Genomic DNA, 14774 nt, shown 5'->3' on the forward strand with positions numbered 1-14774 from the left:
AGGCTTCGCCATGCTACTGAAGACAGTGGTCTCCGTGCCGAAATAGCTCAGTTGGGAGAGCGTTAGACTGAAGATCTAAAGGTCCCTGGTTCGATCCCTGGTTTCGGCAAAGCTTTGCCGTCTCCAAAGTAGAGTTTACTCAAGAAAGTGGTTGACGGTGCGTTTTCTCAAAGGTCACGCCAAAGCACTGCTGACCGCTGACTGGTCAAAGAAATGCGCGACACGGGACGTACTGCATAAACTTGTCCCTTTTAAATATCTGAGGTGAGAGCGCAGCGCTGTGCACCAGTGGGCCGTGTTTTCCCTCCATTGGATGAAATGTCAAGCCGCAAAACGCCCCCGCCGATTGAGGATTTGGAGACGTTCCTCTTCTTGCCGCTAAAAGGACGACAGGAGAGAGTGGCTTGTGTCGCGATGAAGATGACGACCAGCTGCATCGAGGGGGTGCTGTCTGCGTTGGGAGATAGACTGCAGAACGTGCAGCGGAGCTGTACTTTAGGGGAAACTGCCAAAAGACAAAAAAAAAAGAAGACGGTATTGGACAATGCTGGCGTCTATCCCGCTACCTCTTGCATGATAAGCGAACGCTGTACCTTTTCGGCAGTGCACCTTGGAGTCTCGGAATGCTGCTAGCTCCCGTTTCGTAGCGTTCTTGACATCCACTTGAATTTGCAGCGAAAAAAGCGCCTGGTGGCGTGGGCCAAACACGACCGGTTGTTTCACGCCGACACGAGGTGGTGCCGAGGACACCACGTTTCCGTTGCTTCCCATGGCGTCATTTGCCTGTTAGCTCAGTTGGTCAGAGCGTGGTGCTAATAACGCCAAGGTCACGGGTTCGATCCCCTTACGGGCCATTGAGAGCTTTTTGAAGGTCTTTTCCTTCCTTCCCCGCGTTTGTGGCCAGGCTTCGCCATGCTACCGAAGACAGTGGTCTCCGTGCCGAAATAGCTCAGTTGGGAGAGCGTTAGACTGAAGATCTAAAGGTCCCTGGTTCGATCCCTGGTTTCGGCAAAGCTTTGCCGTCTCCAAAGTAGAGTTTACTCAAGAAAGTGGTTGACGGTGCGTTTTCTCAAAGGTCACGCCAAAGCACTGCTGACCGCTGACTGGTCAAAGAAATGCGCGACACGGGACGTACTGCATAAACTTGTCCCTTTTAAATATCTGAGGTGAGAGCGCAGCGCTGTGCACCAGTGGGCCGTGTTTTCCCTCCATTGGATGAAATGTCAAGCCGCAAAACGCCCCCGCCGATTGAGGATTTGGAGACGTTCCTCTTCTTGCCGCTAAAAGGACGACAGGAGAGAGTGGCTTGTGTCGCGATGAAGATGACGACCAGCTGCATCGAGGGGGTGCTGTCTGCGTTGGGAGATAGACTGCAGAACGTGCAGCGGAGCTGTACTTTAGGGGAAACTGCCAAAAGACAAAAAAAAAAGAAGACGGTATTGGACAATGCTGGCGTCTATCCCGCTACCTCTTGCATGATAAGCGAACGCTGTACCTTTTCGGCAGTGCACCTTGGAGTCTCGGAATGCTGCTAGCTCCCGTTTCGTAGCGTTCTTGACATCCACTTGAATTTGCAGCGAAAAAAGCGCCTGGTGGCGTGGGCCAAACACGACCGGTTGTTTCACGCCGACACGAGGTGGCGCCGAGGACACCCCGTTTCCGTTGCTTCACATGCCGTCATTGGCTTGTTAGCTCAGTTGGTCAGAGCGTGGTGCTAATAACGCCAAGGTCACGGGTTCGATCCCCTTACGGGCCACTGAGAGCTTTTTGGAGGTCTTTTCCTTCCTTCCCCGCGTTTGTGACCAGGCTTCGACATGCTACTGAAGACAGAGGTCTCTGTGCCGAAATAGCTCAGTTGGGAGAGCGTTAGACTGAAGATCTAAAGGTCCCTGGTTCGATCCCGGGTTTCGGCAAAGCTTTGGCGTCTCCAAAGTAGAGTCTACTCAAGGAAGTGGTTGACGGTGCGTTTTCTCAAAGGTCACGCCAAAGCACTGCTGACCGCTGACTGGTCAAAGAAATGCGCGACACGGGACGTACTGCATAAACTTGTCCCTTTTAAATATCTGAGGTGAGAGCGCAGCGCTGTGCACCAGTGGGCCGTGTTTTCCCTCCATTGGATGAAATGTCAAGCCGCAAAACGCCCCCGCCGCCGATTGAGGATTTGGAGACGTTCCTGTGCTTGCCGCTAAAAGGACGACAGGAGAGAGTGGCTTGTGTCGCGGTGAAGATGACGACCAGCTGCATCGAGGGGGTGCTGTCTGCGTTGGGAGATAGACTGCATAACGTGCAGCGGAGCTGTACTTTAGGGGAAACTGCCAAAAGACAAAAAAAAAGAAGACGGTATTGGACAATGCTGGCGTCTATCCCGCTACCTCTTGCATGATAAGCGAACGCCGTACCATTTCGGCAGTGCACCTTGGAGTCTCGGAATGCTGCTAGCTCCCGTTTCGTTGCTTTCTTGACATCCACTTGAATTTGCAGCGAAAAAAGCGCCTGGTGGCGTGGGCCAAACACGACCGGTTGTTTCACATTGACACGAGGTGGCGCCGAGGACACCACGTTTCCGTTGCTTCACATGGCGTCATTTGCCTGTTAGCTCAGTTGGTCAGAGCGTGGTGCTAATAACGCCAAGGTCACGGGTTCGATCCCCTTACGGGCCACTGAGAGCTTTTTGGAGGTCTTTTCCTTCCTTCCCCGCGTTTGTGGCCAGGCTTCGACATGCTACTGAAGACAGAGGTCTCTGTGCCGAAATAGCTCAGTTGGGAGAGCGTTAGACTGAAGATCTAAAGGTCTCTGGTTCGATCCCGGGTTTCGGCAAAGCTTTGGCGTCTCCAAAGTAGAGTCTACTCAAGGAAGTGGTTGACGGTGCGTTTTCTCAAAGGTCACGCCAAAGCACTGCTGACCGCTGACTGGTCAAAGAAATGCGCGACACGGGACGTACTGCATAAACTTGTCCCTTTTAAATATCTGAGGTGAGAGCGCAGCGCTGTGCACCAGTGGGCTGTGTTTTCCCTCCATTGGATGAAATGTCAAGCCGCAAAACGCCCCCGCCGATTGAGGATTTGGAGACGTTCCTGTGCTTGCCGCTAAAAGGACGACGGGAGAGAGTGGCTTGTGTCGCGATGAAGATGACGACCAGCTGCATCGAGGGGGTGCTGTCTGCGTTGGGAGATAGACTGCAGAACGTGCAGCGGAGCTGTACTTTAGGGGAAACTGCCAAAAGACGGAAAAAAAAGAAGACGGTATTGGACAATGCTGGCGTCTATCCCGCTACCTCTTGCATGATAAGCGAACGCCGTACCATTTCGGCAGTGCACCTTGGAGTCTCGGAATGCTGCTAGCTCCCGTTTCGTTGCGTTCTTGACATCCACTTGAATTTGCAGCGAAAAAAGCGCCTGGTGGCGTGGGCCAAACACGACCGGTTGTTTCACGCCGACACGAGGTGGCGCCGAGGACACCCCGTTTCCGTTGCTTCACATGCCGTCATTGGCCTGTTAGCTCAGTTGGTCAGAGCGTGGTGCTAATAACGCCAAGGTCACGGGTTCGATCCCCTTACGGGCCACTGAGAGCTTTTTGGAGGTCTTTTCCTTCCTTCCCCGCGTTTGTGACCAGGCTTCGACATGCTACTGAAGACAGAGGTGTCTGTGCCGAAATAGCTCAGTTGGGAGAGCGTTAGACTGAAGATCTAAAGGTCCCTGGTTCGATCCCGGGTTTCGGCAAAGCTTTGCCGTCTCCAAAGTAGAGTCTACTCAAGGAAGTGGTTGACGGTGTGTTTTCTCAAAGGTCACGCCAAAGCACTGCTGACCGCTGACTGGTCAAAGAAATGCGCGACACGGGACGTACTGCATAAACTTGTCCCTTTTAAATATCTGAGGTGAGAGCGCAGCGCTGTGCACCAGTGGGCCGTGTTTTCCCTCCATTGGATGAAATGTCAAGCCGCAAAACGCCCCCGCCGCCGATTGAGGATTTGGAGACGTTCCTGTGCTTGCCGCTAAAAGGACGACGGGAGAGAGTGGCTTGTGTCGCGATGAAGATGACGACCAGCTGCATCGAGGGGGTGCTGTCTGCGTTGGGAGATAGACTGCAGAACGTGCAGCGGAGCTGTACTTTAGGGGAAACTGCCAAAAGACGAAAAAAAAAGAAGACGGTATTGGACAATGCTGGCGTCTATCCCGCTACCTCTTGCATGATAAGCGAACGCCGTACCATTTCGGCAGTGCACCTTGAAGTCTCGGAATGCTGCTAGCTCCCGTTTCGTTGCGTTCTAGACATCCACTTGAATTTGCAGCGAAAAAAGCGCCTGGTGGCGTGGGCCAAACACGACCGGTTGTTTCACGCCGACACGAGGTGGCGCCGAGGACACCCCGTTTCCGTTGCTTCACATGCCGTCATTGGCCTGTTAGCTCAGTTGGTCAGAGCGTGGTGCTAATAACGCCAAGGTCACGGGTTCGATCCCCTTACGGGCCACTGAGAGCTTTTTGGAGGTCTTTTCCTTCCTTCCCCGCGTTTGTGACCAGGCTTCGACATGCTACTGAAGACAGAGGTGTCTGTGCCGAAATAGCTCAGTTGGGAGAGCGTTAGACTGAAGATCTAAAGGTCCCTGGTTCGATCCCGGGTTTCGGCAAAGCTTTGCCGTCTCCAAAGTAGAGTCTACTCAAGGAAGTGGTTGACGGTGTGTTTTCTCAAAGGTCACGCCAAAGCACTGCTGACCGCTGACTGGTCAAAGAAATGCGCGACACGGGACGTACTGCATAAACTTGTCCCTTTTAAATATCTGAGGTGAGAGCGCAGCGCTGTGCACCAGTGGCCCGTGTTTTCCCTCCATTGGATGAAATGTCAAGCCGCAAAACGCCCCCGCCGATTGAGGATTTGGAGACGTTCCTGTGCTTGCCGCTAAAAGGACGACGGGAGAGAGTGGCTTGTGTCGCGATGAAGATGACGACCAGCTGCATCGAGGGGGTGCTGTCTGCGTTGGGAGATAGACTGCAGAACGTGCAGCGGAGCTGTACTTTAGGGGAAACTGCCAAAAGACGAAAAAAAAAGAAGACGGTATTGGACAATGCTGGCGTCTATCCCGCTACCTCTTGCATGATAAGCGAACGCCGTACCATTTCGGCAGTGCACCTTGAAGTCTCGGAATGCTGCTAGCTCCCGTTTCGTTGCGTTCTTGACATCCACTTGAATTTGCAGCGAAAAAAGCGCCTGGTGGCGTGGGCCAAACACGACCGGTTGTTTCACGCCGACACGAGGTGGCGCCGAGGACACCCCGTTTCCGTTGCTTCACATGCCGTCATTGGCCTGTTAGCTCAGTTGGTCAGAGCGTGGTGCTAATAACGCCAAGGTCACGGGTTCGATCTCCTTACGGGCCACTGAGAGCTTTTTGGAGGTCTTTTCCTTCCTTCCCCGTGTTTGTGGCCAGGCTTCGACATGCTACTGAAGACAGAGGTCTCCGTGCCGAAATAGCTCAGTTGGGAGAGCGTTAGACTGAAGATCTAAAGGTCCCTGGTTCGATCCCGGATTTTGGCAAAGCTTTGCCGTCTCCAAAGTAGAGTCTACTCAAGGAAGTGGTTGACGGTGCGTTTTCTCAAAGGTCACGCCAAAGCACTGCTGACCGCTGACTGGTCAAAGAAATGCGCGACACGGGACGTACTGCATAAACTTGTCCCTTTTAAATATCTGAGGTGAGAGCGCAGCGCTGTGCACCAGTGGCCCGTGTTTTCCCTCCATTGGATGAAATGTCAAGCCGCAAAACGCCCCCGCCGCCGATTGAGGATTTGGAGACGTTCCTGTGCTTGCCGCTAAAAGGACGACGGGAGAGAGTGGCTTGTGTCGCGATGAAGATGACGACCAGCTGCATCGAGGGGGTGCTGTCTGCGTTGGGAGATAGACTGCAGAACGTGCAGCGGAGCTGTACTTTAGGGGAAACTGCCAAAAGACGAAAAAGAAGAAGATGGTATTGGACAATGCTGGCGTCTATCCCGCTACCTCTTGCATGATAAGCGAATGCCGTACCATTTCGGCAGTGCACCTTGGAGTCTCGGAATGCTGCTAGCTCCCGTTTCGTTGCGATCTTGACATCCACTTGAATTTGCAGCGAAAAAAGCGCCTGGTGGCGTGGGCCAAACACGACCGGTTGTTTCACGCCGACACGAGGTGGCGCCGAGGACACCCCGTTTCCGTTCCTTCACATGCAGTCATTGGCCTGTTAGCTCAGTTGGTCAGAGTGTGGTGCTAATAACGCCAAGGTCACGGGTTCGATCTCCTTACGGGCCACTGAGAGCTTTTTGGAGGTCTTTTCCTTCCTTCCCCGCGTTTGTGACCAGGCTTCGACATGCTACTGAAGACAGAGGTGTCTGTGCCGAAATAGCTCAGTTGGGAGAGCGTTAGACTGAAGATCTAAAGGTCCCTGGTTCGATCCCGGGTTTCGGCAAAGCTTTGGCGTCTCCAAAGTAGAGTCTACTCAAGGAAGTGGTTGACGGTGTGTTTTCTCAAAGGTCACGCCAAAGCACTGCTGACCGCTGACTGGTCAAAGAAATGCGCGACACGGGACGTACTGCATAAACTTGTCCCTTTTAAATATCTGAGGTGAGAGCGCAGCGCTGTGCACCAGTGGCCCGTGTTTTCCCTCCATTGGATGAAATGTCAAGCCGCAAAACGCCCCCGCCGATTGAGGATTTGGAGACGTTCCTGTGCTTGCCGCTAAAAAGACGACAGGAGAGACCAGCTGCACCCCCTCGATGACGACCAGCTGCATCGAGGGGGTGCTGTCTGCGTTGGGAGATAGACTGCAGAACGTGCAGCGGAGCTGTACTTTAGGGGAAACTGCCAAAAGACGAAAAGGAAGACGGTATTGGACAATCCTGGCGTCTATCCCGCTACCTCTTGCATGATAAGCGAACGCCGTACCATTTCGGCAGTGCACCTTGGAGTCTCGGAATGCTGCTAGCTCCCGTTTCGTTGCGTTCTTGACATCCACTTGAATTTGCAGCGAAAAAAGCGCCTGGTGGCGTGGGCCAAACACGACCGGTTGTTTCACGCCGACACGAGGTGGCGCCGAGGACACCCCGTTTCCGTTGCTTCACATGCCGTCATTGGCCTGTTAGCTCAGTTGGTCAGCGCGTGGTGCTAATATCGCCAAGGTCACAGGTTTGATCTCCTTACGGGCCATTGAGAGCTTTTTGGAGGTCTTTTCCTTCCTTCCCCGCGTTTGTGGCTAGGCTTCGACATGCTACTGAAGACAGAGGTCTCCGTGCCGAAGTAAAGCAGTTGGGAGAGTGTTAGACTGAAGATCTTAAGGTCCCTGGTTCGATCCAGGGTTTCGTCAAAACTTTGCTGTCTCCAAAGTAGAGTCTGCTCAAGGAAGTGGTTGACGGTGCGTTTTCTCAAAGGTCACGCCAAAGCACTGCTGACCGCTGACTGGTCAAAGAAATGCGCAACACGGGACGTACTGCATAAACTTGTCCCTTTTAAATATCTGAGGTGAGAGCGCAGCGCTGTGCACCAGTGGCCCGTGTTTTCCCTCCATTGGATGAAATGTCAAGCCGCAAAACGCCCCCGCCGATTGAGGATTTGGAGACGTTCCTGCGCTTGCCGCTAAAAGGACGACAGGAGAGAGTGGCTTGTGTCGCGATGAAGATGACGACCAGCTGCATCGAGGGGGTGCTGTCTGCGTTGGGAGATAGACTGCAGAACGTGCAGCGGAGCTGTACTTTAGGGGAAACTGCCAAAAGACGAAAAAGAAGAAGACGGTATTGGACAATGCTGGCGTCTATCCCGCTACCTCTTGCATGATAAGCGAACGCCGTACCATTTCGGCAGTGCACCTTGGAGTCTCGGAATGCTGCTAGCTCCCGTTTCGTTGCGTTCTTGACATCCACTTGAATTTGCAGCGAAAAAAGCGCCTGGTGGCGTGGGCCAAACACGACCGGTTGTTTCACGCCGACACGAGGTGGCGCCGAGGACACCCCGTTTCCGTTGCTTCACATGCCGTCATTGGCCTGTTAGCTCAGTTGGTCAGAGCGTGGTGCTAATAACGCCAAGGTCACGGGTTCGATCCCCTTACGGGCCACTGAGAGCTTTTTGGAGGTCTTTTCCTTCCTTCCCCGCTTTTGTGACCAGGCTTCGACATGCTACTGAAGACAGAGGTGTCTGTGCCGAAATAGCTCAGTTGGGAGAGTGTTAGACTGAAGATCTAAAGGTCCCTGGTTCGATCCCGGGTTTCGGCAAAGCTTTGCCGTCTCCAAAGTAGAGTCTACTCAAGGAAGTGGTTGACGGTGTGTTTTCTCAAAGGTCACGCCAAAGCACTGCTGACCGCTGACTGGTCAAAGAAATGCGCGACACGGGACGTACTGCATAAACTTGTCCCTTTTAAATATCTGAGGTGAGAGCGCAGCGCTGTGCACCAGTGGCCCGTGTTTTCCCTCCATTGGATGAAATGTCAAGCCGCAAAACGCCCCCGCCGATTGAGGATTTGGAGACGTTCCTGTGCTTGCCGCTAAAAGGACGACAGGAGAGAGTGGCTTGTGTCGCGATGAAGATGACGACCAGCTGCATCGAGGGGGTGCTGTCTGCGTTGGGAGATAGACTGCAGAACGTGCAGCGGAGCTGTACTTTAGGGGAAACTGCCAAAAGACGAAAAAAAAAGAAGACGGTATTGGACAATGCTGGCGTCTATCCCGCTACCTCTTGCATGATAAGCGAACGCCGTACCATTTCGGCAGTGCACCTTGGAGTCTCGGAATGCTGCTAGCTCCCGTTTCGTTGCGTTCTTGACATCCACTTGAATTTGCAGCGAAAAAAGCGCCTGGTGGCGTGGGCCAAACACGACCGGTTGTTTCACGCCGACATGAGGTGGCGCCGAGGACACCCCGTTTCCGTTGCTTCACATGCCGTCATTGGCCTGTTAGCTCAGTTGGTCAGAGCGTGGTGCTAATAACGCCAAGGTCACGGGTTCGATCCCCTTACGGGCCACTGAGAGCTTTTTGGAGGTCTTTTCCTTCCTTCCCCGCGTTTGTGACCAGGCTTCGACATGCTACTGAAGACAGAGGTGTCTGTGCCGAAATAGCTCAGTTGGGAGAGCGTTAGACTGAAGATCTAAAGGTCCCTGGTTCGATCCCGGGTTTCGGCAAAGCTTTGCCGTCTCCAAAGTAGAGTCTACTCAAGGAAGTGGTTGACGGTGTGTTTTCTCAAAGGTCACGCCAAAGCACTGCTGACCGCTGACTGGTCAAAGAAATGCGCGACACGGGACGTACTGCATAAACTTGTCCCTTTTAAATATCTGAGGTGAGAGCGCAGCGCTGTGCACCAGTGGCCCGTGTTTTCCCTCCATTGGATGAAATGTCAAGCCGCAAAACGCCCCCGCCGATTGAGGATTTGGAGACGTTCCTGTGCTTGCCGCTAAAAGGACGACGGGAGAGAGTGGCTTGTGTCGCGATGAAGATGACGACCAGCTGCATCGAGGGGGTGCTGTCTGCGTTGGGAGATAGACTGCAGAACGTGCAGCGGAGCTGTACTTTAGGGGAAACTGCCAAAAGACGAAAAAAAAAGAAGACGGTATTGGACAATGCTGGCGTCTATCCCGCTACCTCTTGCATGATAAGCGAACGCCGTACCATTTCGGCAGTGCACCTTGAAGTCTCGGAATGCTGCTAGCTCCCGTTTCGTTGCGTTCTTGACATCCACTTGAATTTGCAGCGAAAAAAGCGCCTGGTGGCGTGGGCCAAACACGACCGGTTGTTTCACGCCGACACGAGGTGGCGCCGAGGACACCCCGTTTCCGTTGCTTCACATGCCGTCATTGGCCTGTTAGCTCAGTTGGTCAGAGCGTGGTGCTAATAACGCCAAGGTCACGGGTTCGATCCCCTTACGGGCCACTGAGAGCTTTTTGGAGGTCTTTTCCTTCCTTCCCCGTGTTTGTGGCCAGGCTTCGACATGCTACTGAAGACAGAGGTCTCCGTGCCGAAATAGCTCAGTTGGGAGAGCATTAGACTGAAGATCTAAAGGTCCCTGGTTCGATCCCGGATTTTGGCAAAGCTTTGCCGTCTCCAAAGTAGAGTCTACTCAAGGAAGTGGTTGACGGTGCGTTTTCTCAAAGGTCACGCCAAAGCACTGCTGACCGCTGACTGGTCAAAGAAATGCGCGACACGGGACGTACTGCATAAACTTGTCCCTTTTAAATATCTGAGGTGAGAGCGCAGCGCTGTGCACCAGTGGGCCGTGTTTTCCCTCCATTGGATGAAATGTCAAGCCGCAAAACGCCCCCGCCGCCGATTGAGGATTTGGAGACGTTCCTGTGCTTGCCGCTAAAAGGACGACAGGAGAGAGTGGCTTGTGTCGCGGTGAAGATGACGACCAGCTGCATCGAGGGGGTGCTGTCTGCGTTGGGAGATAGACTGCATAACGTGCAGCGGAGCTGTACTTTAGGGGAAACTGCCAAAAGACAAAAAAAAAGAAGACGGTATTGGACAATGCTGGCGTCTATCCCGCTACCTCTTGCATGATAAGCGAACGCCGTACCATTTCGGCAGTGCACCTTGGAGTCTCGGAATGCTGCTAGCTCCCGTTTCGTTGCTTTCTTGACATCCACTTGAATTTGCAGCGAAAAAAGCGCCTGGTGGCGTGGGCCAAACACGACCGGTTGTTTCACATTGACACGAGGTGGCGCCGAGGACACCACGTTTCCGTTGCTTCACATGGCGTCATTTGCCTGTTAGCTCAGTTGGTCAGAGCGTGGTGCTAATAACGCCAAGGTCACGGGTTCGATCCCCTTACGGGCCACTGAGAGCTTTTTGGAGGTCTTTTCCTTCCTTCCCCGCGTTTGTGGCCAGGCTTCGACATGCTACTGAAGACAGAGGTCTCTGTGCCGAAATAGCTCAGTTGGGAGAGCGTTAGACTGAAGATCTAAAGGTCTCTGGTTCGATCCCGGGTTTCGGCAAAGCTTTGGCGTCTCCAAAGTAGAGTCTACTCAAGGAAGTGGTTGACGGTGCGTTTTCTCAAAGGTCACGCCAAAGCACTGCTGACCGCTGACTGGTCAAAGAAATGCGCGACACGGGACGTACTGCATAAACTTGTCCCTTTTAAATATCTGAGGTGAGAGCGCAGCGCTGTGCACCAGTGGGCTGTGTTTTCCCTCCATTGGATGAAATGTCAAGCCGCAAAACGCCCCCGCCGATTGAGGATTTGGAGACGTTCCTGTGCTTGCCGCTAAAAGGACGACGGGAGAGAGTGGCTTGTGTCGCGATGAAGATGACGACCAGCTGCATCGAGGGGGTGCTGTCTGCGTTGGGAGATAGACTGCAGAACGTGCAGCGGAGCTGTACTTTAGGGGAAACTGCCAAAAGACGGAAAAAAAAGAAGACGGTATTGGACAATGCTGGCGTCTATCCCGCTACCTCTTGCATGATAAGCGAACGCCGTACCATTTCGGCAGTGCACCTTGGAGTCTCGGAATGCTGCTAGCTCCCGTTTCGTTGCGTTCTTGACATCCACTTGAATTTGCAGCGAAAAAAGCGCCTGGTGGCGTGGGCCAAACACGACCGGTTGTTTCACGCCGACACGAGGTGGCGCCGAGGACACCCCGTTTCCGTTGCTTCACATGCCGTCATTGGCCTGTTAGCTCAGTTGGTCAGAGCGTGGTGCTAATAACGCCAAGGTCACGGGTTCGATCCCCTTACGGGCCACTGAGAGCTTTTTGGAGGTCTTTTCCTTCCTTCCCCGCGTTTGTGACCAGGCTTCGACATGCTACTGAAGACAGAGGTGTCTGTGCCGAAATAGCTCAGTTGGGAGAGCGTTAGACTGAAGATCTAAAGGTCCCTGGTTCGATCCCGGGTTTCGGCAAAGCTTTGCCGTCTCCAAAGTAGAGTCTACTCAAGGAAGTGGTTGACGGTGTGTTTTCTCAAAGGTCACGCCAAAGCACTGCTGACCGCTGACTGGTCAAAGAAATGCGCGACACGGGACGTACTGCATAAACTTGTCCCTTTTAAATATCTGAGGTGAGAGCGCAGCGCTGTGCACCAGTGGGCCGTGTTTTCCCTCCATTGGATGAAATGTCAAGCCGCAAAACGCCCCCGCCGCCGATTGAGGATTTGGAGACGTTCCTGTGCTTGCCGCTAAAAGGACGACGGGAGAGAGTGGCTTGTGTCGCGATGAAGATGACGACCAGCTGCATCGAGGGGGTGCTGTCTGCGTTGGGAGATAGACTGCAGAACGTGCAGCGGAGCTGTACTTTAGGGGAAACTGCCAAAAGACGAAAAAAAAAGAAGACGGTATTGGACAATGCTGGCGTCTATCCCGCTACCTCTTGCATGATAAGCGAACGCCGTACCATTTCGGCAGTGCACCTTGAAGTCTCGGAATGCTGCTAGCTCCCGTTTCGTTGCGTTCTAGACATCCACTTGAATTTGCAGCGAAAAAAGCGCCTGGTGGCGTGGGCCAAACACGACCGGTTGTTTCACGCCGACACGAGGTGGCGCCGAGGACACCCCGTTTCCGTTGCTTCACATGCCGTCATTGGCCTGTTAGCTCAGTTGGTCAGAGCGTGGTGCTAATAACGCCAAGGTCACGGGTTCGATCCCCTTACGGGCCACTGAGAGCTTTTTGGAGGTCTTTTCCTTCCTTCCCCGCGTTTGTGACCAGGCTTCGACATGCTACTGAAGACAGAGGTGTCTGTGCCGAAATAGCTCAGTTGGGAGAGCGTTAGACTGAAGATCTAAAGGTCCCTGGTTCGATCCCGGGTTTCGGCAAAGCTTTGCCGTCTCCAAAGTAGAGTCTACTCAAGGAAGTGGTTGACGGTGTGTTTTCTCAAAGGTCACGCCAAAGCACTGCTGACCGCTGACTGGTCAAAGAAATGCGCGACACGGGACGTACTGCATAAACTTGTCCCTTTTAAATATCTGAGGTGAGAGCGCAGCGCTGTGCACCAGTGGCCCGTGTTTTCCCTCCATTGGATGAAATGTCAAGCCGCAAAACGCCCCCGCCGATTGAGGATTTGGAGACGTTCCTGTGCTTGCCGCTAAAAGGACGACGGGAGAGAGTGGCTTGTGTCGCGATGAAGATGACGACCAGCTGCATCGAGGGGGTGCTGTCTGCGTTGGGAGATAGACTGCAGAACGTGCAGCGGAGCTGTACTTTAGGGGAAACTGCCAAAAGACGAAAAAAAAAGAAGACGGTATTGGACAATGCTGGCGTCTATCCCGCTACCTCTTGCATGATAAGCGAACGCCGTACCATTTCGGCAGTGCACCTTGAAGTCTCGGAATGCTGCTAGCTCCCGTTTCGTTGCGTTCTTGACATCCACTTGAATTTGCAGCGAAAAAAGCGCCTGGTGGCGTGGGCCAAACACGACCGGTTGTTTCACGCCGACACGAGGTGGCGCCGAGGACACCCCGTTTCCGTTGCTTCACATGCCGTCATTGGCCTGTTAGCTCAGTTGGTCAGAGCGTGGTGCTAATAACGCCAAGGTCACGGGTTCGATCTCCTTACGGGCCACTGAGAGCTTTTTGGAGGTCTTTTCCTTCCTTCCCCGTGTTTGTGGCCAGGCTTCGACATGCTACTGAAGACAGAGGTCTCCGTGCCGAAATAGCTCAGTTGGGAGAGCGTTAGACTGAAGATCTAAAGGTCCCTGGTTCGATCCCGGATTTTGGCAAAGCTTTGCCGTCTCCAAAGTAGAGTCTACTCAAGGAAGTGGTTGACGGTGCGTTTTCTCAAAGGTCACGCCAAAGCACTGCTGACCGCTGACTGGTCAAAGAAATGCGCGACACGGGACGTACTGCATAAACTTGTCCCTTTTAAATATCTGAGGTGAGAGCGCAGCGCTGTGCACCAGTGGCCCGTGTTTTCCCTCCATTGGATGAAATGTCAAGCCGCAAAACGCCCCCGCCGCCGATTGAGGATTTGGAGACGTTCCTGTGCTTGCCGCTAAAAGGACGACGGGAGAGAGTGGCTTGTGTCGCGATGAAGATGACGACCAGCTGCATCGAGGGGGTGCTGTCTGCGTTGGGAGATAGACTGCAGAACGTGCAGCGGAGCTGTACTTTAGGGGAAACTGCCAAAAGACGAAAAAGAAGAAGATGGTATTGGACAATGCTGGCGTCTATCCCGCTACCTCTTGCATGATAAGCGAATGCCGTACCATTTCGGCAGTGCACCTTGGAGTCTCGGAATGCTGCTAGCTCCCGTTTCGTTGCGATCTTGACATCCACTTGAATTTGCAGCGAAAAAAGCGCCTGGTGGCGTGGGCCAAACACGACCGGTTGTTTCACGCCGACACGAGGTGGCGCCGAGGACACCCCGTTTCCGTTCCTTCACATGCAGTCATTGGCCTGTTAGCTCAGTTGGTCAGAGTGTGGTGCTAATAACGCCAAGGTCACGGGTTCGATCTCCTTACGGGCCACTGAGAGCTTTTTGGAGGTCTTTTCCTTCCTTCCCCGCGTTTGTGACCAGGCTTCGACATGCTACTGAAGACAGAGGTGTCTGTGCCGAAATAGCTCAGTTGGGAGAGCGTTAGACTGAAGATCTAAAGGTCCCTGGTTCGATCCCGGGTTTCGGCAAAGCTTTGGCGTCTCCAAAGTAGAGTCTACTCAAGGAAGTGGTTGACGGTGTGTTTTCTCAAAGGTCACGCCAAAGCACTGCTGACCGCTGACTGGTCAAAGAAATGCGCGACACGGGACGTACTGCATAAACTTGTCCCTTTTAAATATCTGAGGTGAGAGCGCAGCGCTGTGCACCAGTGGCCCGTGTTTTCCCTCCATTGGATGAAATGTCAAGCCGCAAAACGC

The 14774-nt window shown here is 53.5% G+C and overlaps 16 non-coding genes across 16 annotated transcripts; all 16 read left to right on the plus strand.

Moving 5' to 3' along the window:
* Positions 1-36: 36 nt before the first annotated feature.
* On the plus strand, positions 37-109 carry trnaf-gaa (transfer RNA phenylalanine (anticodon GAA)). Its single transcript has one exon. It is a non-coding gene; the product is annotated as a tRNA-Phe (tRNA).
* Positions 110-938: 829 nt separating this feature from the next.
* On the plus strand, positions 939-1011 carry trnaf-gaa (transfer RNA phenylalanine (anticodon GAA)). Its single transcript has one exon. It is a non-coding gene; the product is annotated as a tRNA-Phe (tRNA).
* Positions 1012-1840: 829 nt separating this feature from the next.
* On the plus strand, positions 1841-1913 carry trnaf-gaa (transfer RNA phenylalanine (anticodon GAA)). Its single transcript has one exon. It is a non-coding gene; the product is annotated as a tRNA-Phe (tRNA).
* Positions 1914-2744: 831 nt separating this feature from the next.
* On the plus strand, positions 2745-2817 carry trnaf-gaa (transfer RNA phenylalanine (anticodon GAA)). The gene has a single exon. It is a non-coding gene; the product is annotated as a tRNA-Phe (tRNA).
* Positions 2818-3646: 829 nt separating this feature from the next.
* Positions 3647-3719, plus strand: trnaf-gaa (transfer RNA phenylalanine (anticodon GAA)). The gene has a single exon. It is a non-coding gene; the product is annotated as a tRNA-Phe (tRNA).
* An 832-nt stretch (positions 3720-4551) lies between these two features.
* On the plus strand, positions 4552-4624 carry trnaf-gaa (transfer RNA phenylalanine (anticodon GAA)). The gene has a single exon. It is a non-coding gene; the product is annotated as a tRNA-Phe (tRNA).
* An 829-nt stretch (positions 4625-5453) lies between these two features.
* Positions 5454-5526, plus strand: trnaf-gaa (transfer RNA phenylalanine (anticodon GAA)). The gene has a single exon. It is a non-coding gene; the product is annotated as a tRNA-Phe (tRNA).
* An 831-nt stretch (positions 5527-6357) lies between these two features.
* Positions 6358-6430, plus strand: trnaf-gaa (transfer RNA phenylalanine (anticodon GAA)). Its single transcript has one exon. It is a non-coding gene; the product is annotated as a tRNA-Phe (tRNA).
* A 1722-nt stretch (positions 6431-8152) lies between these two features.
* On the plus strand, positions 8153-8225 carry trnaf-gaa (transfer RNA phenylalanine (anticodon GAA)). The gene has a single exon. It is a non-coding gene; the product is annotated as a tRNA-Phe (tRNA).
* An 829-nt stretch (positions 8226-9054) lies between these two features.
* trnaf-gaa (transfer RNA phenylalanine (anticodon GAA)) lies at positions 9055-9127 on the plus strand. The gene has a single exon. It is a non-coding gene; the product is annotated as a tRNA-Phe (tRNA).
* Positions 9128-9956: 829 nt separating this feature from the next.
* On the plus strand, positions 9957-10029 carry trnaf-gaa (transfer RNA phenylalanine (anticodon GAA)). The gene has a single exon. It is a non-coding gene; the product is annotated as a tRNA-Phe (tRNA).
* An 831-nt stretch (positions 10030-10860) lies between these two features.
* On the plus strand, positions 10861-10933 carry trnaf-gaa (transfer RNA phenylalanine (anticodon GAA)). The gene has a single exon. It is a non-coding gene; the product is annotated as a tRNA-Phe (tRNA).
* An 829-nt stretch (positions 10934-11762) lies between these two features.
* Positions 11763-11835, plus strand: trnaf-gaa (transfer RNA phenylalanine (anticodon GAA)). The gene has a single exon. It is a non-coding gene; the product is annotated as a tRNA-Phe (tRNA).
* Positions 11836-12667: 832 nt separating this feature from the next.
* Positions 12668-12740, plus strand: trnaf-gaa (transfer RNA phenylalanine (anticodon GAA)). Its single transcript has one exon. It is a non-coding gene; the product is annotated as a tRNA-Phe (tRNA).
* Positions 12741-13569: 829 nt separating this feature from the next.
* On the plus strand, positions 13570-13642 carry trnaf-gaa (transfer RNA phenylalanine (anticodon GAA)). Its single transcript has one exon. It is a non-coding gene; the product is annotated as a tRNA-Phe (tRNA).
* An 831-nt stretch (positions 13643-14473) lies between these two features.
* On the plus strand, positions 14474-14546 carry trnaf-gaa (transfer RNA phenylalanine (anticodon GAA)). Its single transcript has one exon. It is a non-coding gene; the product is annotated as a tRNA-Phe (tRNA).
* Positions 14547-14774: the final 228 nt, after the last annotated feature.

The sequence above is a fragment of the Osmerus mordax genome, chromosome 17 (assembly GCF_038355195.1).
Source record: "Osmerus mordax isolate fOsmMor3 chromosome 17, fOsmMor3.pri, whole genome shotgun sequence".
In the NCBI taxonomy this organism is placed as follows: Eukaryota; Metazoa; Chordata; class Actinopteri; order Osmeriformes; family Osmeridae; genus Osmerus; species Osmerus mordax.